We start from the raw sequence: 27,173 nt of genomic DNA, 5'->3' as shown, positions 1-27,173 counted from the left end.
ATGCATTACTAAATGTATACAGGCAAATTATTAGGAGCAGCTTCAGGTTCCTTGGCTGGAACACTAAATTCTGAATAAAAGGTAATTGCCTCTATATCAATAAATTATTATTATATTATATCCCAAAATTCATTCCCACACATGCTGCCCTGATTCTCACTGATACATATTAGCCAGAACAAGCAATTCCTTTGAATAAAGCTACTTTCCTATAGTGAGGGAAGGTATTCCCCTATTCATACTGCTCTGAGACATGACTGTAATAATATATCTAGAGTCATTTAGGAGCAACCAAGGCAGATGACATGGGAAAAAAAGAAAAGCATAATTTTTTTAAATAATTTTTACTGTGCTTTAAGTTTTTTAAGTGAAAGTTTACAAATCGAGTCAGCCTCTCATATAAAAACTTACATACACCTTACTGCATACTCCTAGTTACTCTCCCCTCAATGAGACAGCCCACTCCCTCCTTCCAGTCTCTTTTTTCGTGACCATTTTGCCAGCTTCTAACCCCCTCTACCCTCTCATCTCCCCTCCAGACAGGAGATGCCAACATAGTCTCAAGGGTCCACCTGATGCAAGTAGATCCCTCCTCATCAGCATCTCTCTCCAACCCATTGTCCAGTCCAATCTATGTCTGACGAGTTGCCTTCAGGTATGGTTCCTGTCCTGGGCCAACAGAACTTTTGGGGACCATGACTGCCAGGGTCCTTGTAGTCTCAGTCAGACCAGTAAGTCTGGTCTTTTTATGAAAATTTGGGGTCTGCATCCCACTGTTCTCCTGCTCTCTCTGGGGTTCTCTGTTGTGCTCCCTGTCAGAGTAAAGCATAATTTTCGATGTAACTCTTTTGGTTGAGTTAACACAACTGTTCAGACAAAGTCAGGGGTTAAAGATTCTCAGGTTTGTATACCCAAATGTCATCATGTCAATTTCTGGGTCCCGTTTATTCCCTATCACATCTCTGACTTTGTCATAAAAGACATGAAAAAGCTGAAAATTTGTTCTTTTTTTCAGCTTTTCTAACTTTTTAATCAGATGTTATTGTTGTTATTAGTTGATAGGGAGTTTGTCCCAAGCACATGGCAACCCAAGCACAACAGGATTGGATCATTGTAATTGAAAGCATTTTCATTGGATGATTTTTCAGAAGTGGATCACTAGGCATTTCTTCCTAGTCTGTCTTAGTCTGTTCAGCATTATAGCAATAAGCAACCCTCCACTGACGGAAGGGTTGTATTTCCACTTGAGGTGCATTGGTCAGGAATGGAAGCCAGGTCTTCCACATGGAAGGCAGAAATTCTACCACTAAACCACCATTTTCCCCAATATAATTCAAATAAAGATCCTGATTTTTATTGGTCTTCAAATCTTGAAACATTTTAGCAATTATGTCTTGTATTATAACCTCCCTGCCATTTATCTAATCTACATCTAGAAATCTGCTGTCACCTCTTATAGTCTCCATGTTTCTCTTCTACTTTTTTAAAAAATAGTATTTTATTGTGTTTTTGGTAAAAGTTTACATGGTAGGTAGAACAACAAAATAACTCATAACAAAAGAAGAGATTGAAAAGGTTATTAAAAAACTCCCCCCCCCCCCCCCAAAAAAAAAGCCCTGGCCCTGACAGCTTCAATAGAGAAATCTACCAAACTCTTAGGGAAGAGTTAACACCACCACTACTAAAGGTATCTCAGAACATAGAAAAGGATGGAACACTATAAAATTCATTCTATGAAGCCAGCAAACCCTGGTACAAAAACAAGTAAAGACACCACAAAAGAAGAAAATTACAGACCTATATCCCTCATGAACTTAGATGCAAAAATCCTCAACAAAATTTTACCCAACAGAATTCAACAATGTAACAACAACAAAAAAAAATTCACCATGACCAAGTGGGATTCATATCAGGTATGCAGGGATGTTTCAACATTAGAAAAACAGTCAATGTAATCCATCATATAAATAAAACAAAAGACAATTTTATCAATTGATGCAGAACAGGCATTTGACAAAGTCCAACACTAATTCATAATAAAAACTCTCAGCAAAATAGGAATAGAAGGAAAATTCCTCAACATAATAAAGGGCATTTATACAAAGCTAACAGCCAACATCATCCTAAATGGAGAGTCTGAAAGCATTTTCCTTGAGAACAGAAACCAGACAAGAATACCCTTTACTACCACTTTTATTCAACATTTTGCTGGAGGTCCTAGCCAGAGCAATTAGGCTAGATAAATAAATTAAAAAAAGGGCATCCAAATTGTTAAGGAAGAAGTATTTGCATTTCTATTTGCAGATGACAGAAAACCCTAAAGAATCCTCAAGAAAACTACCGAAACTAATATAAGAGTTCAGCAGAGAATCAGGATACAAGATAAGCAAACAGAAATCAGTTGGATTCCTCTACACTAACAAAGAAAACGTTGAAGAGGAACTTATCAAACTGCTGTCATTTCCAATAGCCCCCAGGAAGATAAAATACTTAGGAGTAAATCTAACCAGATATGTAAAAGACCTATACAAAGAAAACTACCAGACACTACTGCAAGAAACCAAGAGACCTACATAAGTGGAAAAACATACCTTACTCATGGATAGGAAGACTCAATATTGTAAAAATGTCTCTCCTACCAAAAGCAACCTATAGATAAAATGCAATCCCGATCCAAATTCCAATGACATTTTTTAATGAAATGGAGAAACAAATCACCAAATTCATATGGAAAGGAAAGAGGCCCCAGATCAGTAAAGCATTACTGAAAAAGAAGAACAAAGTGGGAGGCCTCATACTGCCTGATTTTAGAACCTATTATACTGCCACAGTAGTCAAAACACCCTGGTACTGGTAGAACAATAGATACATAGACCAATGGAACAGAATTGAGAATCCAGACATAAGTCCATCCACATATGAGCAGCTGATATTTAACAAAAGTCCAAAGTCAGTTAAATGGGGAAAAGCCAGTCTTTTTCCAAATGGTGCTGGCATAAATGGATATCTATCCGCCAAAAAAAAAAAAAAAAAAAATGAAACAAGAGCCATACCTCACACCATGCACAAAAACTAACTCAAAATGTATCAAAGACCTAAATATAAAATCTAAAACAATAAAGATCATTGAAGAAAAAATAGGGACAACACTAGGAGCCCTAGTACACCACATAAACAGCATACAAAACATTACTAACAAAGCACAAACACCAGAACAGAAACTAGATAACTGGGAGCTCCTAAAAATGAAACACTTATGCTCGTCCAAAGACTTCACCAAAAGAGTAAAAAGATTACCTACAGACTGGGGAAAAAAATTTTGGCTATGACATATCCGATCAGCATCTGATCTCTAAAATCTACAAGATACTGCACAAACTCAACAACAAAAGGACAAATAACCCAATTAAAAAATGGGCAAAGGATATGAAAAGGCACTTCGCCGGAGAAGACATTCAGGTAGCTAACAGACACAAGAGCAAATGCTCACGATCAGTAGCCATTAGAGAAATGCAAATCAAAACTACAGTGAGATACCATCTCACTTCCACAAGGCTGGCATTAATTCAAAAGACACAAAATAATAAATGTTGGAGAGGTTGTAGAGAGACTGGAACATTTATACACTGCTGGTGGGAATGTAAAATGATACAACTACTTTGGAAACTGATTTGGTGTTTCCTTAAAAAGCTAGAAATAGAACTACCGTATGATCCAGCAATCCCACTCCTTGGGATATTTCCCAGAGAAATAAGAGCCTTCACACAAACAGATATATACACACTCATGTTCATTGCAGCACTGCTTACAACAGCAAAAAAGATGGAAGCAACCAAGGTGCTCATCAACGGATGAATGGATAAATAATTTATGGTATATTCACATAATGGAATACTACCCAACGATTAAGAACAATGATGAATCCATGAAACATCTCACAACATGGAGGAATCTGGAAGGCATTATGGTGAGTGAAGTTAGTCTGTTGCAAAAGAACAAATACTGTATGAGACCACAATTATAAGAACTCAAGAAATAGTTTAAACTCAGAAGAAAATATTCTCTGATGGTTACAATGGTGGGGAGGGAGAGAAAGGGGTGTTTGCTAATTAGTAGACAAGAACTATTTTAGGTGAAGGGAAAGACAACACATAATACAGGAGAGGTCCACAAAACTGGACTAAACCAAAAGCGGTTTTCTGAATATAAGTAAATGCTTCAAAGGCCGAGTAGCAGGGATGGGGGTCTGGGGACCATGGTTTCAGGGGACATCTAAGTCAATTGGCATAACAAAATGTATTAAGAAAGTGTTCTGCATCCTACTTTGGAGAGTGGCTTCTGGGAATATCAATCCTTTTGATAATAATCTACATTGCTCCAGTCAACAATTATTGACAAAGACTACCTTTTATTGCGTGATGTGAGGGAGCCCAATTTATAGCACTCCTTTTCCCCAAAATGGTTCTGTTAGCCAGAAAGATGCTACAATATAACTGCTATTGTTGATGAAGCTAGACTGGAGGACACAGCTCCGTGTGAAATAAAAATGAGCTTCCTTATTCAATGTTTTTTCGGTTCTCATTTAGTCTGAATGGAAATACATAAGACATGTTTTGAATGACCACCCCTTTATTTATAAAACAGAAGTACACCCTGGTATTGAAAAGAAAGCAAACTATCTAGGAGCTGAGAAAGAAATCTGAAAAGTTTATTTTTTTAATAGCTCATTTTCCTTCAATAGTTTAAATACAAGCTTAGAAGTTTATAACATTCTTTCATGACAGTAATTTTATTGAACGTGATGAGACTTTATAACAACTTAACAAAAAAGAATACAAATCACTGGAATTAATATGTTTGTAAACATAAATTCAGGAGTCCCGGGGTGGCACAAAAGGTTATGCTCTTTGCTACCAACTGAAAAGTTAGCAGTTTTAATCCATCTACTCAGAGGCAGCTCGAAAGACCTGGCTATCTACTTCTGAAAGATCATAGCCATGGAAAGCTCTGTGGTCTGCAGTTCTACTCTGAAACACATGGGGTCATTATGAGTTGGAACTGATGACAATTAGTTTTAAAAATAAACTCATTTATAACCACACGTGATGGATAATTTTTATCTCTAGAAATTGAAACAGAAGCTTGATGTGGAACTGTGAACTTTTCTCTTGGAAGGGCCATAAACATTAAAAAATCTCTATTCCTTTTCAGCTGAAAATAAGGCTACTGTCAATATATTATACCAAGTGTTCTTGCACTTGCCGTTCCCCTTTGTACCTGCTGGTTTTTTTGTTTGATTGACTGATTAATTTTGATATTTTCTTAATTTGAAACCTGGCATCATATTTTGTCTCAGTTTCTTAATAACTACTCGACAATGGAACATTTTACTCTCATGCTCAGTTCCCTTACTACTAAAACAGAAACAGTGATATTTTATCTGGAGCATAGTGCTACTGGTAGTACTTAATGAGATAAAACGTATAAAGCCCTCGATACACATGACAGGATACACGGTAAGCACTCAGCAAGTGTGACTTGAAAATGTTATCACTAAATTGAACATATTGTTTAGCTAAGCTATACATGCAAACAGTTTACCAGTTTATCATGCCAAGATCACATAACGGCATTCTAGAAGAATGCGTAATTTTTCTTTTATATATAAATATTCTTTATGGCAAAGAAATTCATGAGTTAAGAATGGTTGGAAGTCCTTAGTTAAGTTTTTCACTCAGACTCTCAAGCACATGCATAAACTTTATGTCTCACTGCATATTGTCATTTTTTTAACATGTTTTTTCTATTCATCTCTCAGTTTCTTCAGAACAGAGGCGAATTCATCTTTGTATCACCAATGTCTAACAGTGTTTAGAGCATAGAAGTTACTGTATAAACATTCTTTTGAATGAATGAATGTCGTGATTTCTAAAACAATACCATCAAAACAATTATTGTGCCCTCATGCTTCACTCTTAAAAGCTTTGTATTGAAGCAATTCATTCTAGACATTAGCAAAATTGCACGTTTCCTGAACATCCCGGTCATGTAAATAATTAAGGTAATTAGAATGCCAGGCTGTGAAGAGCTACACTAATTCATAGAATTTATATTTCTCAAGGTACAGACCTTGAAACACAACCTTCAATATATCAATGAATTTCCAAGAAAAGGAAACCTGTATGGCCTGCCTGAAGGTTGGCATGTCTAAACTAAATTAGAGAACACGTGTTTTGTACATCAGCAAGACCCAATGATGATGAATGCGTTCTTCATGCTTGAGAAAACGCTTGGAAGAGTTCCTTTAATTTTACTTTTATTATATGTATTACATGAAGTTTTTTTTTTTTTTTTTTTGGAGAGGTTACCTTTGGAAATGTCATTTTTTTTTCTCTCTGAAGAGGAATCTTAAGAGGATTTCATTACAATCTCCATGTACAAGACTCCTCTGGCATAGATCATTTAGTAAATACTCCAGTTGTTATGCTGACATAGGGCATATACATTCATATTAGGAATAAGAAGTTTTTCTTTTTTTTGTAGGATGTTGATTCAAATTGAGAAATTTCAATTCTGAACAGCTGATACATGTTAGTTGAAGCTGGGAGGGGTGACTATTTTGTTAAGAATATAAAGAAAATATTTCAGTATAATAATTCAACTGAATAAGATGGCATAATCAAAACCTTCACAGTACCCCAAAGAAACAATTTTTAAACACAGTCTTTCAAACATTAGAATAGAAACTCTATTCAGTTTACTGAAGTAGCTCCTAAGACTAGTCGCTATGGTGAGAATCGACTCAAAGGCAACAGGTTTGGCTTTTTTTTTCGAAAGAATATTTTTGCTATAGATAAGTTGTTTTGTTTGTTTGATGCTAGTTTTGTTTTATTTTATGACAGAATCAAAATTTCATTGCCAAAACAGAGGTTACGCTGGCTGACAGGGAGGAAAAAATAAAGAAGAGAGAAAGAAATGGAGCTTTCTTTGAAAATGCAGTGTTTTCCGTTGGGAAACAACTCTGTTCTAACCCCCGAGCCAGTAAAATACTCCAGCCACACAATACAAATGGACCTCAAACTGTAGGACTGAACCACAGACATCTGGGCTTACTTAATAGAAAGAAACTCTCTTTACCTCTTTCCTTCCTACTTCTTGGGGTCACCTTTGACTGCACTGAAGAAAAGAGCTCCAGCAGCACTCAGTTTAACTTCCTTTGCAATACTGTTGACTCCTGTGGCCTCTTCTTTCTATCTTACCACTCCTGGATGTAGTTTGCAGTTACTGCTGTGGTTTCTCAGCAAGTGTGTGAGGTCTACGAGTTTCAGTGAAAGAGAAGAAATCCTCTCTTATATAATATTGCCTGAAAAAGGACAAGAGAAAAGACAAGTTAAAAGGATTTTCATCTCCCCTGCCCCCCACAACCCACTGCTGTATTCTGGTTCTTAGAAACATTTCTCGAATACAAGCAGTACTCAGTAAATATACATTAAAAGAAGGAATAGATTTCCATGGTTCTCCCAACGTTCTAAACACTAGATGCTACATCACAAATGATTGCCACTCTAAGCTAATCTATTTTTAATACCAAAGAAGGTATTAAAAAAACAAATAACAGCAAAATCAACAACAAAAAAATTCAACACAATCTTATGTAAGAAATTTTTACAGCATTTGATAAATTTTATTTAAATTTATGAAATCACACTTAAAAAATGGCTATGAAGGATTAATACTACTCTGCTTCGTCTAGACTGTATATCATTTCCCCAGATCACCTCACTCGTTAAATAGAGACTCCATCACTTCTGTTGCTTCTCTGATTCTTCTACCTTACAAGTCAAGCTTATCATTTCTATAAAGGTCCAATTGTAACAGCTGTCAGTCTCCTTCTGAAGAATTCTCTTTGTGATCATATTTGAGACCACTAGCATCTCTTATAAACCAGAAGGGAGGTATTTGGTAGCTATAGTTATTTTGGAAACCCTGGTGGAGTAGTGAGTTAAGTGCTGTGGCTGCTAACCAAAGGGCCGGAAGTTCGAATCTGCCAGGCACTCTATGGGGCAGTTCTACTCCGTCCTATAGGGTCGCTATGAGTCGGAATCTACTCAAAGGCACTGGGTTTGGGTTTTTATAGTTATTTTAAACTATCAAGTCAGGTAGTAGACAAGTACCTTAAGCCAAACCCAAACCCATTGCTGTCAGTCAATTCCAACTCATAAGGGCCCTACAGGACAGAGTAGAACTACCCCATGGGTTGTCCAAAGCTGTAATCTTTATGGGAGCAGACTGCGACATCTTTCTCCTGCAGAACAGCTGGTGGGTTAGAACCACTGACCTTTCAGTTAGCAGGCCAGCACTTAACCACTTCATCACCAGAGCTTCAACATACAGGTTACTGTCATTATAATGTTAAAAGACTTCCCCAAGCTGGTATGGCGGGGAACAAATGATATACGTACAACCAGACTGCTTTCTGTCCACACTCCGTGCTTAACAGTGGAGGCAGAGAACATTTGGGAACATGCCAGCAGGAGGGACACCCCCCTATCCAGTGCAGATTTCCCAGCCAAAATCTTGTTGTAAAGTTCACATATTGTGTTATATAATCGTCACCTTGAAAAGTTCTTTGATAGCTTGAACTTTACTACTTGCAGAAAGTGCTGGGTTGCCAAATGCAGTATATTTTCCAGGTTTTTGAGTCCACGCTTGAGCTAAATAAAGTGTGACAAATCCCCTGAGGGCAATCCAGGCTTTTCATGCCATAGGCACCTCTGACTCAGAAGTTACACACTCTTAAAGTAATATAAGACTGCGCAGCAACTACAGAGGTTGCCTGCACTGGGAAAGAAATTGTCTGCAGACCATGTTTATGTGACATCTCCAAAATATTTCAAAAGCGACCAAAAATAAAACCTATGCTTCTCTCCCACCTACAGAAAACATCTTACTAAAATTAAGAGAGCTTGATTATTTGGATTTTTTTTTTTTTCCTGAGCAGCTGATTCAACTGGCATTTGCAGGAGACCAATTTTAAATGAATTGATGATGACCTTGAACCACAATGTGTAGCAATTAGTTAAGCATCCCTACACATCCTTGAGACCCTGAGATAGAAACTGTTGAGTGTAAGATTTTTCAACCTCTAGGAAAAACAACAAAAAAAAATTATTTCCTTTTTAAGTAATCTTTAACACTGATTGAACAGCTTTTAAATACAGTTTTACCTATGAATTTATTATAAAAGTAAAAATGAGGATGTCTCTGGCCTTTATGCTTACAAAAACAAGTGCTTTTGTCCTATTCTAAATATTAAAACTTCAGAAGCATAGACTTTACTGCAACTAAGTGGCCAAGAAATGTTAAGTGAAACATTCAATATAAAAGTGTACAAAACTGGACTTTGTCAAAAGGGAGCCATAGCATTTTTGCATCATTCCAGAGTCTCCTGCCAGAAAAATGAAATAGCTCAATGAGAGAAACAAGCACTTATTCCATTCTAGTTTTCATTACCATATTCTGTTGCCTATTTCTCACATAGCACATAATAACTTGGCTGTTCTCTTCAAGTCAATTTTAGGCAGACCCAGAATAAGTGTGACAATGTTGTATAACCTCTGGGTTTCTAGAAAAAAAAGTACAAAAAACCCACCCTAACTCCAATCCAAAGAGCCACTGCTTGTCACAGTCACAGTGGTCTCTCTAGTCACGGAACCTCAGGGGTCTAGTCAGAGGAGGAAGACCATCAAAACAGGAGCAAATACAAAGCACCACAATGTGGAAACATAGTCTAAGAGTACTTCATGTAATTAATTAAATAAGGCAGATTTTGCAAAATATACTTTGCCTATAATAACTTTCCAGGCATTTCTAGAAGGAAGAAAAACATTCCTTATTGAAATAAGTTTGAAAAACTTCATACTCTTATTGAATTACCAGACCCATTTACATATTAAAGATTTTGTGAAGTTTGTACTAAAGAAAGCTGCATTATCTGTGTTAAATAGGCTTTTTTTCCAAATGGATTTGGTGAATGAATCTCTTTTACATTTTTCAAACAATACTTATAATTATCCTACAGTTCCATTTCACATGAGGCAGGAATGGGGGGGGTTGGATTTGGAAAATATTGTTCCTGGCTATGTCTGACTTTTGGAACCACTCCATCACAACATGTATTACGATGTGACTAAGCTACATCAAAGGACACACTGAAGACAACGTTTTCTCAAATCTAAAAAAAGATATAACCACTTCCAATTTCAACTCAGGGATATAACAAGCTGGTAAGCATACCACTTCCATCCTTACAAGCGAAAATGGTGGATCATCTTGAAAGTAATGACTTTTCTGGAGTCCATTAGGGACTTGAGTTTGTAGAGAAAACTAACTCAAAATCTGTAATGGATACTTGCAGGTAGAAACAAATCCAAGCATTAGATTAGCTGGGGCAGATGCCGTATAAGCTGAGAAGAAAACCTAGTAATAGTTAATGAATTGTTAAATGCACAAGCTTGAGCACTTATAAGAGTATAAAGCACCTAAAGACCACAGACGTGTGGTGGTTCCCGTGCTATTTAGGCTTTTCTTTGATGAATTCCATTAGCTGTCCACTAGGAAAATCAGGAAGAATTCTGACAAAACTTCCCTCACAGTGCTAGCTGGGTGAAGGTAAAAGCAATTGATGCAAAAAGTCTGCCCAGATCCATATTCAACATCTCTGCTGAAAAAAAGCCTTGGTAAATAGTGAGAAGAAGAATGAAACTGTAGTCTGAGGGCACTAATGGAAATCCACTTCTGAATCCCTTCTTCTAGGTAAGGGAAATTAAACCCTTATCCCATATATGATCTAAGGGACAGAAGTTTAATCCTTAAGGTGGAAAATAAAAACTAATGGCCCTGGTAGACACACACTGTAGCTAGAACTCTTGACTGTAAGTCTTTTAAACTTCCAGAAAATTTATTTTTGCCTTTTGAAATGATTTTTAAACCATCATAATATTGGTGTCTACAAAAAACGAGTTCTACCCTGGGGAGAGGACAAGTAATACATTCTAGGTTGAGCTATAGAGTGGGAAAGGGGCAATGACACTTGTGCAGGTCATACTCCTGAGATCCACATCGAAAGTGTCTGCCTAAGATTGAGGCTTAATCAGAGACTGCAAGCCTTGCCTGCCACTACCCAGGAGGACAAGTACCATGCAAAAATGACAGTACAATATAGCTGAAAGTTCTGCAAGGGTTAGAGTCTCCCTGAGGAACAAAGGAAGACTTAAAGACTTTTAGGACACACACATACAGGAAAAACCTCTGGCTAATAATCCTGTACCATAAATACAAAGTATTACCAGAATAATTTGAAACCTCTGTTGCATTAAAAACCAACAAAAAAAAACTTCAGTATATATAGTCTTATACTTCAACAAAAGAATTATGTTGCCTACAAAAATTCAAAAGATAACAAAATATAAAGAGACAAAGAATTATCACTTTGGAGAGAGGTGTTTGGGGTCTTAAAAGCTAGCGAGTGGTCATCTAAGATGCATCAATTGGTCTCTAACCACCTGGATCAAAGGAGAATGAAGAACACCAAGGACACAAAGTAATTACAAGCCCAAGAGACAGAAAGGGCCACATGAACCAGAAACTACACCAGCCTGCAGCCAGAAGAACTAGATAGTGCCTGGCTACAACAAATGACTGCCCTGACAGGGAACACAACAGAGAACCCCTGAGAGAGCAGGAGAGCAGTGGGATGCAGACCCCAAATTCTCATAAAAAGACCAGGCTTAATGGTCTAACTGAGATAGAAGGGCCCTGGTGGTCATGGCCCCCAGACCTTCTGTTGGCCTAGGACAGGAACCATTCCCAAAGCCAACTCTTCAGACTGGGATTGGACTGGACAATGGGTTGGAGAGGGATGCTGGTGAGGAATGAGCTTCTTGGATCAGGTGGACACTGGAGACTAGGTTGGCATCTCCTGCCTGGAAGGGAGATGAGAGGGTAGAGGGGGTTTGAAGCTGGCAAAATGGACAGGAAAAGAGAGAGTGGAGGGAGGGAGCAGGCTGCCTTATTAGGGGGAGAGTAAACGGGAGTAGGTAGCAAGGTGTATATAAGTTTTCGTGTGAGAGACTAACTTGATTTGTAAACTTTCACTTAAAGCACAATAGAAATTAAAATAAATAAATAAATAAGGCATTATAAGACTCTGAAATGACATATAAATTGATAAAATGTTATTTAGATTATTTTAGAAAATATGTTTTTAAAGTCTAAACAACCACTAAAAAGTTTTAGAAAAGAGATATGATCCAGGAGAGCAGATAAAATGGAATTATAAAAATGTTCAATTAAATCCAGATAAAGAACAAAGAAGAAAGAAGAATAAATAAATAAACAGGTAAAAGAAAACAGCAGGATTGGGTGTTTTAATTCTTCCATATCAATAATCATTTCAAATATAAATAGTCTAAACACATCTGTTGAGAGACAGAGAATTTTATAGTGGTTAAAAGCAAGCCCTAACTATAAGATGTACGCAAAGAATCTATTTTAAATATAAGTATATAGGTAGGTTAAAATAAAAGGATGGAAAAAGATATCATTTACAAACATTAAAAAAAAATAGCCATTATTAAAGCTGGAGTAGCTACCTTAATTTCAGGTAAAATGGATTTCAGAATGAGAAATATTAACAGGAATAAAGAAGTAAATTACATAATGATAAACTGGTTAATTCTCCAAGAACATATAATAATTCTAAATTCATAAGAACAGAATTTCAAAACAGATGAGGCAAAAACTGACGTATCTGAAAGGAAAATAGACAAATCAACAACTCGAATTGGAGACTTTGACACTCCTCTCTTGGTAACTGGTAGAAGTAGGCAGAAATTCAGTAAGTGTACAGATGGCCTAAAAAATATTACCAACCAATTTAATTTCCTTTTAGAAGAATCCAACCAACCTCAGAATAATAAACATTCTTCACAAGAGTGAATGGAACATACATGAAGATAAGCCATATTCTGGCTCATATTAAAAAAGAAAAAAAAGGAAATCTTAAGAAAAATAGAACTTTACTGTACACAAATTAAAAAAAAAAAAATCAGCCAGGATGTTGGAGGATCCCAAGATGAATTAACTGTGAAAAATCAATCTAATTGTATTACAAATACATAACATACTTCCCTGAAGTAGACTGGGATAAAAAGGAACTATTCTAAGCAACTTAGAAAAACAGTATTTTAATCAGGATACCATAAAATTAAGATAAGATGAACTGTATAAATATTGTACTAGCTGGTAAATTTGTTTCTCATGTAGGAATGTGCTAACAATTCTGAAATGATTGTACATGTATACAAATAGTAAATATATTTACACAACAAAAGGTAGATGTCTCAATTTCAGAAAAAAGAAAAAGCTGTGTATAAGCAAGGTACGAAGGCTACAATAAAGCCTATTATACTTACCAGAGTTGGAGACATCAGTCAGGCATATTCAAATATAAATATAGACAGGGGTAGTATAAATACATATATTTCCTAGTTCTGTCCTAGAACCAGTGACATTCCATTAGCAACAAGCACACCTAGTTCCTTGATTCTGTGATCTTAATACGAGGGCTCCACAGAGACATGGCTTGCTTTAGGGCTATGACTAAATAAATAAATAAATAAAACATGAACTTGAAAAATCTTTTTAGTCCCAGAAAGCAAGGAAGTACTTAAAAAAAAACAAAACAGAAGAGTGCATGTCAAAATGACACAGATACCAAGGTGAAAGAGCTTGCAATGGTCAAAGCTGCCAAAAAAAAGAAAAAGTAAGCAACAAAGTAAATAAAAATTGTATTTGATTATTACATAACGAATACATAGAAATCCATGAGGCCGTAGTGATAGCTGATTTAATGAATAAATACGGGGCGGGGGGGAAGAAACCAACCTTTCTAACAAAACATCCTCAAACGATAATTATAGGAAGAGGAGGGAAATAGAAAATCACCACTAGGACACCATGGTAATAATTTCTGTAGACCAGATCAATTGATGAACACTAAAATTAGTAAGTAGACAAAACATCCAGAGAAAATAGAATCTTTCTGTAGCCTTCAAATATATTTCTGGAACCTCAGCCAAAATATTTAGTTAATATTGTGATAGATTTCACATATGTCAGTGTATCCTTTGATATTTTTGTTACTTTCCTATTGCTGCTATGATAAATTATAAATATAGTGGCTTAAAACAACATAACCTCATTGTCTTACAATTCTGGAGGTCAAAAGACCCAATGGGGTAAAATCAAGATGTCAACAAGTCTGTGTTCCTTCTAAGGTGCTCTAGGAGTAATCTGTTCCCTGGTGCTTTCCATTCATTCTCTAGAGGCTGCTCGCTTTTCTTGGTTTATGGCCCCCTTCCAGCCGCAAAGGAACTACTCAGACCTCTGCTTCCGGCCTCACATCATTTTCTTGTTTCTCCTGCTCTTTCCCTAATAGGCACCCTTGCAACTATATTGGGTCCACCCGAATAATCTAATATATTCTCTCCCACTTCAAATTCCTTAATTTAGTCGCATTCACGGGTCTCTTTTGCAATATAAAATCATATGTTCACAGGTTCTGGGGAATATTCTGCCTACCACAGCACTCTCCCTTCTAGAGATATACTTTAATTCCCTTGAGGGTGGGCTGGATTTAGTGACTCAATTATGTATGCTAAATCCCAAACCAAACCTGTTGCCATTGATTTGAGTCAACTGTGACTCATGTCGACCCCATGTGCTACAGAGTAGAACTGTTATGTAGGGTTTTCCTGTCTGTAATTTTATGAAGGTTGATTGCCAGGTCTTCCTTGTGCAGTCATTAAACCCACTGCTGCCGAGTCGATTCCGACTCATAACGACCCTATAGGACAGAGTAGAACTGCACAATAGAGTTTCCAAGGAGCGCCTGGCGGGTTTGAACTGCCGACCTCTTACTTAGCAGCTATAGCACTTAACCACTAGGCCACCAGAGTTTCTGCAGTGTCATTGGGTGGGTTTTAACCTCCAACCTTTAGATAAACAGCTGATCACAATATATAGAGCATAAAAATGGAAAACATACTAACTTTACCGTGAAGAAGTCTTGCAAAATCGTCATAACCAAGTAGTGAAGGTTAGCATCACCAGTAATAACTCATGTTGATATCATATACCCCCTGATACAATGGCAAGGTTATTTCACTTCTGTGGTGTTCTTTAAAAAATTCTGTAATCCCAATCTAATAATTAATAAACATCAAACAAATCAAATAGAGGGCTATCTGTAAAATACCAAAAAAACAACCTAACCCATTGCCTCCAGTCGATTTCGACTCATAGCAACTTTTGTTTGTTTTTTTTTACCCATTGCCTCCAGTCGATTTCGACTCATAGCAACCCTGTAGGACAGGGTGTAATTGCCCCCATAGAGTTTCTAAGGAGCAGCTGGTGGGTTCGAACTGTCAACCATTTGGTTAGCAGCTGAGCTCTTAACTACTGCACCACCAGGGCTGTGAAACAGCTTGCCAGTATTCTTCAATATTGTCAGTGGCATTAAAAACAAGAAAGAGCTTGAGAAACTGTCACATATTGGGGAAGACTAAGGAAACGGATGATTAAATAAATGTGATAAACTAGACTGGATTTGAGAACAGAAGAAGGACATTTGTGGAAAAGTAGCGAACTCTGAATAGAGACTGTAGTTCACAGTATTGTACCACTGTTGATTTATTAGTTTTGATGAACTGGTCATGGTCGTGTAGGAGGTTAGTATTAGAGGAATCTAAGCGTTGATATATGAGGAGTATATGAAAAGTCTCTGCACTATCTTCGTATTTTCTGAAAACTGAAAATTGTTTCAAAATAAAAAATTCAAAAGAAGCGAGGTATTCACTTACTTCTCCCACTGTCATATCTAATGGAATTCTATTTTACTTGAATTTCTATTTCTCTCATATCTCACTCAATATCAGAGGCAGAATGCATGATGATAGCTATGAGGTATCTTTTTTTCCTTCAAGACTTTTATATTTTAAAAATGTATCAATGTGCTGAATCAGAAAAAAAAAACAAAGAAAAAAGGAGTTCATAAACTATACTATGAGTAGAATCTTTCTTTCTCGTACCTTATTCATGTATATTACAATATATGAGCCCAACATGATGTACCCTTACCAAGAACGTGTTTCTTTTCTACTCAAATGTATTTTTACAATTTGACATTTCTCTCTCCTCTTTACCCTTCTCTTCTTGTCATATTTTTAATATTCATGCCTCTTCCAGCTTATACACCAGAGCTATTCAAAGGAGAAGGTTTGCAGAGAAGTACTGGTTTGACTGCTCCTGAACTGTAGTGAACACTACTAGACAAACTACAGGTATTTTTGTGTGTGTGTCTTAAACCTAGCTGTACTTAAATCTTAAGGCTTGTCATGGAAAGACAAGACTTGGTGACACTGGTTTAAAATCCATGTTTGGATTTTATTGTCACTTCATTTCAGTTGTTCTTTTTTGGAAAATATCTTCTAGGTTGATAAATTCAAGCAAAGCATGAGAATAATGATACTAAAAATATAATTATTTCAGAAATCCAATACACATGCCAGCAAATACTAAATCAACTCCAAGTCCTGTGGCACTAAATAAATGCGAGCTAGAATTTAAGTTAATATTAACTCCAAAACCCAAAATTTAGTGTCTGAAAATTAGAATTAAAAATCTTTAAATTTGACTCTTTATTGATTGAGGATCATAGCAATGTTCTATAGGTCCTAGTACAGAGCAAAATGGGGTTCACAGGCCAACAGCATTAGCATAATCTAGGAGTTTATTGGCATCCCTGATGGGCTACTGCTCCTAACTGAAAGATTTGTGGTTCTGATCCACCCAGAGGTGCCTCAGGAGAAAAGCCTGGAGATTTACTTGTGGAAGATCACAGCCTTGAAAACTCTCTGAAATGCAGTTCTACTCTGTAACACATGTGGTTACCATGAGTCAGAACAGACTACACGGCAATGGATTTGGTATTTGGTGTTTGGTTCGGGAGCTTATTGGAAATGTAGAATCTTGGACCCTACCCAAGAATCCGCTTGTTAATAAGATTACCAGGTCTATTACAGGCACATTAAATTTTGAGTAGCACAGCTGTGGACTATACCCAATGTGCTTAATTATAAAGTCAAAGATTATTATGTTTGTAGAACACTGTGATATCCTGTGGCCAGTAGGCATACTATGATTTTGAAGTATGAATATGGTATACCTGTAATGTGCACAAACGATGAATATTGACAGAGGAAGTTGGGAGGAAGAATATATGTAAACATTTGAGAAGGAAGCTGCTTTGAGATGGAATTACCTGAGATGGAAGTGATAAGAGCCAGAGAGAGAAGGGGGAGCATCAGGTCATAGTGCTGTGTGGGCATTATGCCTCCAAACCAGGAATGCCCATGCTGGAGTCCGGAGAGCTGGAAACGAGAGCAGATCAAATCAGAAAATTTTAGGGGCAGGTATTTGTAAAACCCTGGTGGGATAGTGGTTAAGTGCTACGGCTGCTAACCAAAGGGTCGGCAGTTCGAATCCACCAGGCGCTCCTTGGAAACTCTATGGGGCAGTTCTACTCTGTCCTGTAGGGTCACTATGAGTCAGAATCAACTCGATGGCACTGGGTTTTTGGTTTTGGTTTATTTGTAACTTGAGTAAACATATTCAATATTTTATAATTTGATATTTAGGTAAAGAATATATTTAAGAGAAAATACATATTTCTCTAACAAAATTCCAGATACCACCACTAATGCATTCTTTATGGGCAATAACACTTCTTAATGCCCCAAATACACCTTACATTTTTCCCATCAGTATCAGAAGTAGAGAAAGATGATCCTTGAGAAATTGTTTTATTATTAAAAAAAAGGGGTGGCAAGGATTTTAAAATCTTAATATAGACTCCTCTAAAAAAAACTAGGTAATAAAAAAAAATTTTTTTTTTTTTTTTTAGAGGGAGAGTAATCTTTGAAACCAAATTTTAGTTTTAGCTGCCAGGAAAAGCTGTCTGCTGAGGGTAGGGAGCTGTTTGGAATGTGTATGGAGAAGGTCTATACACCTGACTCTTCATATGTATAACCTATCCCAAAGCTGCAGGCCATAGCAGAAACTGAGCCTTGGGAAATGGGGTTGGTAGAGCAGATGAGCAAGACTTGGTCTAAGAAGCTGTCTTGAGTGGGCAGCGTAGTCGGCGCTGGGCTTCGACACAAAGAGGTACTGAGAACAGCACCAGAGGTAAGTTCAACATATTGAACCAGGTGGAAACCAGATGATAAGCCAGCCAAGTATCACAGGTTAGAACAATGGGGGAACAGGAGATGACATTTCTGACATTTTGCCAGGGTTTGCTGCTATCTCAGTCAGCTTTCGTTGTGCTACTTGTGGCTCCTATCTCTAGAGTATATTAAAGGCACTGCACAGTCTCAAGTATTTTGAGAAAAGTGGGACAGGAGTCCCACCAGGCTTACAGGGTCAGCAAAATGATACTTCATTGTTTCTGAGTGTCCTATTTGAAAGGAGACCTGATGGTGCAGCAGTTAAAGCGATGAACTGCTAACTAACAGGTTGGGGGTTCAACAACACTGGTAGCTTCACAGGAAAAAGATGTAGCAGTCTGCTTCCTTTGAGATTTACAGCCTTGGAAACTCTCTAGGGTTGCTATGAGTCGTAACCCACTCGAAGGCAGTGGGTTTTGTTTGTTCTTTTGGTTTTATTTGAAATAATTCAGTTTTCACTGTTTCACAGCAATATGCATTATACATACATGGGATAGCAATGAATTCTATATATTTTCTAGACAAAAATTACATTATTGTGGCAAAGAATGAATCTTAAACAATGTTATAGAAAAAGAACTGGACAGAGAGTCAGGTACCCTGGCTTTGCCATTGTACTCCTGGGCATTTCACTCATTCTGTCTTAGATTCAGTTCTCTCATCTGTAAAATGAGCAGGTTGGGCCAGATAATCTCTGAGGCCTATTCTACTTTCATAATTGTACAAATCCATCATTATTATCACTACTTAATGTGAACAGCTATCTTGTCAGCATATACATATACCAATTCAAAGCTGTTGGCTTAATATAATAAGACTTTTTAAAATGTCTATTTAATTTCCCATGGAAAGAAAACTGAAGTAATTGATTAAACATATTTTAAAATAATATAATTTAGGTTGCTAGTGCTTTTCTTAGAATGGAAAATGGTTCGATTTACTATAAGATCTATTCAAGTTGCTCCTTTTTCCAATATTTTGTTACAGATTTTCCTTCTGCCAAAAGCCGTCAACAATTTTAATTGAATGGGAGAAAAACAGTTCTGATTTTCTGTGTCATTCTATTGAATTTTATATCCCTGAATTTCAAACCGGTTTCACTGGGACCTGCCAAGTGTGGCTTATGCCAACCTCTGAGTCTCCTTGCTATGCTTCTATCCTGGGTAGCATTGTTTGCCTTTTTGTCTGCTCTCTGATTAAACTGACATCATTTTACCTTTTGTGACTCTGGTGTCATTTTCTGTTGACACTGCCTAGTAATGGTAACACACTGGTGTCCTTGTGGAATGGGTAGAAGCCATTGATTGGTTAGGTGTATTAATGCAGACCTGTTAAATGACATGCAGACTTGTCTTTGTGCTAAGTGGCAGCTGAATGGGTGTCGGTGAGGGAGGTTATTAAGCACAGATAAGAGGCAGCACCTCTATTCACTGGCAATGTCACTTTCTCCCATTCAAGGAGAGGCATTTGTTCTAGACATTTTTTCTCCTCTAGCTGATGATATTTAAGAAAGAAAGTTGCTGTCTAAGTTGCTGCAAGACTGCAAAAGAATAAATCATTTTGAGAAGGTGAACTCTTAAGAGAGATTCATTTTGGATGGTTTTTCGTTAAAACTATAAAGCAATGAATGGAAATGTCTAAATAAGGACCCTTAAAAGTGTTAATACTACCAGAAAAAACGATAGAAGTTCCAGTAACAACATGTGACATTTATCATCACACTATATTCTTCGGAAATGAAAATTTTTTTCCTCTCTTGGGGTCTTTAGAGAAAGAACTGCCTTTTACAATTATTAAATATAATAAACATGAAGTGTATTGAAATGAGGAGACAAAAAATATAGCAACACTGTGAAATTTTTCTAAATTATTAAATTAGGAAAGCAGTGCAGAAAATTTGTTTTTATTTTGTTGTTTAAATTTCCACATATGAAATCTAAGTACACTACCCATCTCAGTATAGGTTGGGTTTAACATTAAGCTTTACATTGCAAAAGCATCAAAATCTTTGTATTCCCAGGAAAGAGTTCTGAGTCACTCTCTCCCCTTTGAAAACTGAGAAATGTTAACATTTGTCATGCAGGTTTAACATAATTGACAGGCTAGTTATTTCGTTTTTGCTTTACTTTCAAATAGTCCCCAAACCCTAACTTAGAATCAATCACACTCTTTAAGAGTTTAGCCTATTACTATGATTTACCATTTCTGATGTCTTCCTTCATATATGTATATATATATATATTTTTTTCTTTGTGTCTCACCATAAAGCAGTTATTAGGGTTTGCTTATAAATTTTTTTTTTTTTTTTGCTTATAGGCTACATTAATCTAATTAGTAAGTGCAAGGCACTCTGCTCATCACTGGTAAACAGAAACCAATGGACAATATTTGGAGGAAGACATGCTTGGATCGGAATTAATCTTCTACTTGTATTGTTTAGCCTCTTTGACCCTTTATTTTCTCACTTGTAAGATGAGGATTAGGATACATCAGAAAGCTGCTCTGAGAAAGAGAAGCAACAGTATAGGCAAAGTGCCTAGCTGACTGCCAGTTGCAAAGCTGAAGCTTAACAAATTCAGTAACTTTATCTTCAAATCATCATAAAGAAATAAAACCATTATCTAGGCTTTTACCTATTTCAACCATGAGTCAGATATGTCCAATTAATACTCCTTATAAATGATAATATAGAGTTCAAGATGTGAGATAAGATTTCTGACATGTTTATCCTTTAGTCCTTTAGAAGGGCAGAAGTCTAACACGTACATACACATTCAAATATATACACGGTATTTACTTGGTGACTGACATTTCCTATGGAATGTATTACATATGTCTCACATTCAGATTTTGAAGTACTGTCTTTATTTTACCCTGAGAGATGTTAAGTAAATTCCTCAATATCTCCTGCTGAAGAGCAAAGCAGAACCCCAGGTCTCCTAATTTCAACCTTTTTATACTAAGAAGATTCTTTTTAAACTGTGCTCTAGCATCAATTTCTAAAAGGCATTTTTGTTGTTTGATACTGACCTTACGCAAAGAATTAGATTGCCAAACCAGACTCACACGAATCAGAGCTCTGACCCAGTATCAGCATTAGACGTTACTAATAATTTCAAGCATACCAGCAAACAAGTGTTTCAAGTGAAGCAGAGAGAATATGGGACATTCCTCATCTCTCCCTAGACCTTTATTTCTGCATCTGATATGCCTTCTCTGGTTCAGGTAATAGATGTGACCTGTAAGTGAAGTTTGTGGGTTGCCTCATGCAGCAGGGACTGTGTAGGTTAGGGTGTAGTGTATCTCCATTTTATAACCCAAATACTTGTATTGCTTATACGACATTGTCTGGGGAGTCGTAACTCATAAATCCATAGATTCTTGTTTGGCTTACCATAAGCAGAGTCCCTGGGTGGTGCAAACAGTTAAGCTCTCACCTCCCAACTGAAAGATTGGAGGTTCAAGTTCACCCGGAGGTGCCTAGGAAGAAAAGATTGGCAGCCTACTTTCAAAAAACCAGTCATTGATAACTCCCTGGAGCACAGTTCTATTCCGGAGTGCCATGAGTTGAAATCGGCTTGATAAAACTGTTTTGTTTAATTTTTTTGGTTGCTATCAGCAGTTCTAAATCGGACACATTATGCTAAATGAATTTCATACCTGAAGGCTCTCTTTCCAGCAAATAGCATTAATCTATTTACAAGGAACTGCATTTACCAGCACGCTTACAAGGGTATAGGCTAGATGACCTATCTTCTTGTTTTCCCAGGAGCATCGCACCAGTAATCAGGAGAGAAATAGATTTAAAAAACAGCTGTTTTAATTCTTTTTTCTCCATATGCATGTTTGCTTTTTTCTTTCATTTTGTATCTTATTGAGAATGTTGATCCCCTTGTAGTAAAATGATAAAAAAGAACGTGCATATGTGTGTTTGTTTGTGTGTGTGTGTATATGAGAGAGAGAGACGGAAAGATAGCTTTATTAAATTTGTGCCCCACAGAATCAGTATTCTAGGGCTGAAACGGAACATTTATCTGATTTGTCTCCCTCATTTTATTGTTCTGAGAAAATGAGAATATTTATACTTTGGATCACATTTTTTCTTATTTGCTTTTCATTTTGCTTGTATTGTTATAAGTTGTTGTTATTCATGTAACAAGTATTATTAAGGGCCTAAAATCTAGCAAAAAACAAGACATAATTCAGTGCCCTAATGGAATTTATAATCTTGTGGAAAACAAAGACTCAAATGAGTAAACTTGTTAGGTACATTAGATACTAAGTGATAAGAAGAACATAAAATAAATCAAGAGTGGTAGATAGGAAGTCAGTGGTGGGACAGACTGGGGAGATGAAACTTAGATGGAGTGTCCAGAGAAGACCTCCTAAAGAAGGTGGTTTTGGAGTTAAGAACTGAAGGAAAGGAAGGGATGAGGCATATAGATACAGACAAACCTTGGAGATATTGTGGGTTCAGTTCCGAACCACTGTAGTAAAGCGAATATCATAATAAAGTGACTCATGAATTTTTTCTTTTCCCAGTGCACATTAAGGTTATGTTAACACTATAACCCATTGACCAGTTGCCTTCAAGTCAACTCCAACTCATATAGGACAGAGTAGAACTGTCCCATTGGGTTTCCAAGGAGTGCCTGGTGGATTTGAACTGCCGACCTTTTGGTTAGCAGCCGTACCACTTACCCACTACGCCACCAGGGTTTCCACTATACTGCAGTCTATTTAGTGTGCAGTCGCATTATGTCTAAAAAACCAGTGTACGTACCTTAATTAAAAAATACTTCATTGTCTAAAAAAAAATGCTAACCATCATCTGAGCCTTCAGGGAGTCACAATCCTTTTGCTGGTGAAAGGTCTTGCCTTGATGCTGATGACTGCTGACAGATCAAGGTGGTGGTTGATGAAGGCTGAGGTGGCTGTGGCAATTTCTTAAAATAAGACGACCATGAAGTTTGCCATGCCAATTGACTCTTCCTTTCATGAAAGATTTCTGTGTAGCGTGTGATGTTGTTTGATAGCATTTTACCCACTATAGAACTTCTTTTGAATTTAGAATCAATCCTCTCGAAACCTGCTGCTGCTGTATCACCTAAGTTTATGTAATATCCTAAATTCTTTGTTGTCATTTTGACAATGTTCATAGCATCTTCACCAGGAGTAGATTCCATCTCAAGAAACCACTTTCTTTACTCATCCCTAAGAAGCAAATCCTCATCCACTGAAGTTTTATCATGAGATTGCAGCAATTCAGTCCCATCTTCAGGCTCCACTTCTAATTCTAGTTCTCTTGCTATTTCCACCACATCTGCAGTTACTTCCTTCCCTGAAGTCATCCATGAGGATTAGAATCCATTTCTTTCAAACCCCTGTTAATGATGATATTTTGACCTTCTCCCATGAATCAGAAATGTTCTTAATCGCATCTAGACTGGTGGACCATTTTGAGAAGATTTTCAATTTACTTTGCACAGATCCATCAAAGGAATCACTACCTATGGCAAAACGTACCTGCTAAATAAAAAGACTTGAAACTTGAAATTACCCCTTAATCCATGCACTGCAGGATGGATGTTGTGTTAGCAGGCATGAAAACAACATTAATCTCCCTGTACAACTACATCACTCAGGTGACCAAGTGCATCGTCAAAAAGCTATAGAATTTGAAAGGATTCTTCTTTTTTTTTCCTAACAATAGATCTCAACAGTGGGCTTCAAATATTCAGTAAACCACGTTGTAAAGAGATGTGCTGTCATCCAGGCTTTATCATCCATTTATAGAGCACAAGCAAAGTAGAATTAGCATAATGCTTAAGGGCCCCAGGATTTTTGGATGATAAATTAGCACTGGGTTCAACTTGAAGTCATCGGCTGCATTACTCCTAACAAGAGAGGCAGGCTGCCCTTTGAAGATTTGAAGCCAGGCAATGACTTCTTTTCTCTTGCTATGAGAGTCCTAAATGACATGTTCTACCAGCATAAGGTTGTTTTCTTTATACTGCAAATCTGTTGTTTAATGTAGCCACAGTCATCAATTTTCTTAGCTAGATCTTCTGGAAAACTTGCTGCAGCTTCTACATCAAAACTTGCTGCTTCAGTTTGCACTTTTATGTTATGGAGACGGCTTCTTTTCTTAAACCTCAGGAGCCAACTTCTGCTAGCTTCAAATTTTTCTTCTGCAACTTCTTCACATCTCAGCCTTCATAGAATTGAAGAGAGTTACGGCCTTGCTCGGGATTAAACTTTGGCTTAAGGGAATGTTGTGACTGGTTTGATCTTCTGTCAGACCACTAAAACATTCTCCATCAGCAATAAGCCTGTTTTGCTTTCTTATCATTCATATGTTTGTTGGAGTAGAACGTTTAATTTCCTTCCAGAACTTTTCCTTTGCATTCACAAGTTGGCTACCTGTTTGGCACAAGAGGCCTAGCTTTCAGCCTATCTCAGCTTTCGACATGCCTTCTTCACTAAGCTTAATCACTTCTAGCTTTTGATTTCAAGTGAGAGACCTGTGACTCTTCCTTCCACTTGAACACTTAGAGGCCATTGTAGGAATATTAATTGGTCTAATTTCAGTATTGTCGTGTCTCAGGCAATAGAGAGGCCTGAGGAAAGGGAGAGAGATGAGGGAATGGCTGATCGATGCGGCAGCCAGAACACACATATTTATTGATTAAGTTTGCTGTCTTACATGGGCACAGTTCTTGGCCTGCCAAAACAATTACAAGAGTAACATCGAAGATCACTGATCATAGAACACCATAAATGGATGATAAAGCCTGGATGACAGCACATCTGTTTACAACATGGTTTACTGAATATTTTAATCCCGCTGTTCAGATCTATTGCTGGAAACAGGTATAATAATAACAAAAAAGTTTGAAATATTGTGGTAATTACCAAAATATGATACAAAGACTTGAAGTGAGCACGTGCTGTTGGAAAAATGGTGCTGATAGACTTACCTGATGCAGAGTTGCCACAAACCTTCAATCTGTAAAAAACATGATATCTCCGAATTGCAATAAAGTCAAGTGCAATAAAACGAGGTATGCCTGTATCTGGTAAAAAGATCCTAGGCAGAAAGATCAACATATGCAAAGGCCCCAGGCAGAAGAATCTCTAGTATGCTGGAGAAATAGCAGGCCAGTGGTCTGGAATAGAGTGATCTAAGAGGGGGTCAGGTGATAGATTGTGAGATCAGGGAAGTAATGGCATGCTAGACAATGCAGAATATCCATTGGTTATATATCTGTATTCTTAATTCAGTTTAGGAACATTAGCATCTTTTTAGGATACTAATTCTTGTCTCTTGACACTTCTGGATCTGCACATCTAGGGTAATGCCTTTCATATAAATCCATAATTGAAGTTTGTTGATTGAAGGAATGACTATTTAAATTCTGTCTCTTTCTACGTAGACTTATCAGATTCTATTAGCTCATTGTTATGGACTGAATTATGTACCCCCAAAATATGTCCTGTAAATCCTAACCTTTTCACCTGTGGTTATAATCCCATTTGGGAATGGGTTGTCTTTGTTATGTTAATGAGGTAGGATTAGTGTAGGGTGTATCTCCAGTCAATCTCTTTTGAAATATAAAAAGACACCAAACAAGCAAGCACAGAGAGAGGTAGGGTAAGATAAATGTCAAGACACATGGAGATCAACAATGAACCAGGAAGTAGAAGAAACAAGGACTTTCCTCCAGATCCTACCAAGAGAGAAAGTCTTTCCCTTGAGCCGGCACCTTGAATTTGGACTTCTAGCCTCCTAAGCTGTGAGGAAATAAATCTCTCTTTGTTAAAGCCACTGACTTGTGGTATTTCTGTTATAGCAGATAACAGTCACAGATTGAATTATGTCCCCCCAAAAATGTGTGTATCAATAGAGCTGGGCCCTGATTCCAGGTATTGTGTGATTTTCCTATATGTTATAAATCCTGACTCTATGATGTTAATGAGGGAGGATGGTCAGCAGTTGTGTTAGTGAGGCAGGACTCAACCTACAGGACTGGATTGTGTCTTGAGGCAATCTCTTGAGATATAAAGGTAGCAGCAAGCAGAGAGACGGGGCGGGGTGGGGGGGCTTCATACAACCAAGAACAGAGCACATCGTTTGGACCTGGCGTCCCTGTGCCTGAGAAGCTCCTTGACCATGGGAAGACTGAGGACAAGGATCCTCCACCAGAACCAACAGAGAGAGAAATCCTTCTTCCCCTGGAGCTAAAACCTTGCATTTGGACTTGTAGCCTACTTTACTGTGAGGAAATAAATTTCTCTTTTTTAAAGCCATCCACTTGTGGTATTTCTATTATATAAAAAAAACTATTATAGCAGCACCAAATGACTAAGACAATAACTTAATTGATGCATTAAATTTTAGTTCCTGGAGACAATAGATATTAATTTTGTTTGTTACGTAAGCAACCGACACATTCAATTGGTTCAAAAATCTTAATGCCTTTCTTTCTGTGTCTAACTCAGTGTTTCCATTACTTTAATATGATCTCCTCTTAACACAGCATACAAAAGCTAAAAACTTTTCCCAGCAAATACCAGCATACATCCAGAACAATGAATGGAGATCGTATTCAGAGCTTATCATTTCACTTCAGGATTGAACATAGAGAGCAAAGAGGAAATGCATAACACAAGGGTGTGAAATGCGGTTTTGGTAAACAAGATTTCCTCAGGTTATTTTTAAATTCAGTATTTGTTACCTTACTTTCCTGCTAATGTGGCATTTTTAATGTCTCCTTTCACCAACCAGTTTTTCAAAAGCTTGTTTCAACAATGTTCAGCTAGATA

Source organism: Loxodonta africana, chromosome 17 (genome assembly GCF_030014295.1).
Source record: "Loxodonta africana isolate mLoxAfr1 chromosome 17, mLoxAfr1.hap2, whole genome shotgun sequence".
Lineage (NCBI taxonomy): Eukaryota > Metazoa > Chordata > Mammalia > Proboscidea > Elephantidae > Loxodonta > Loxodonta africana.
This window is presented reverse-complemented; position numbering follows the sequence as displayed.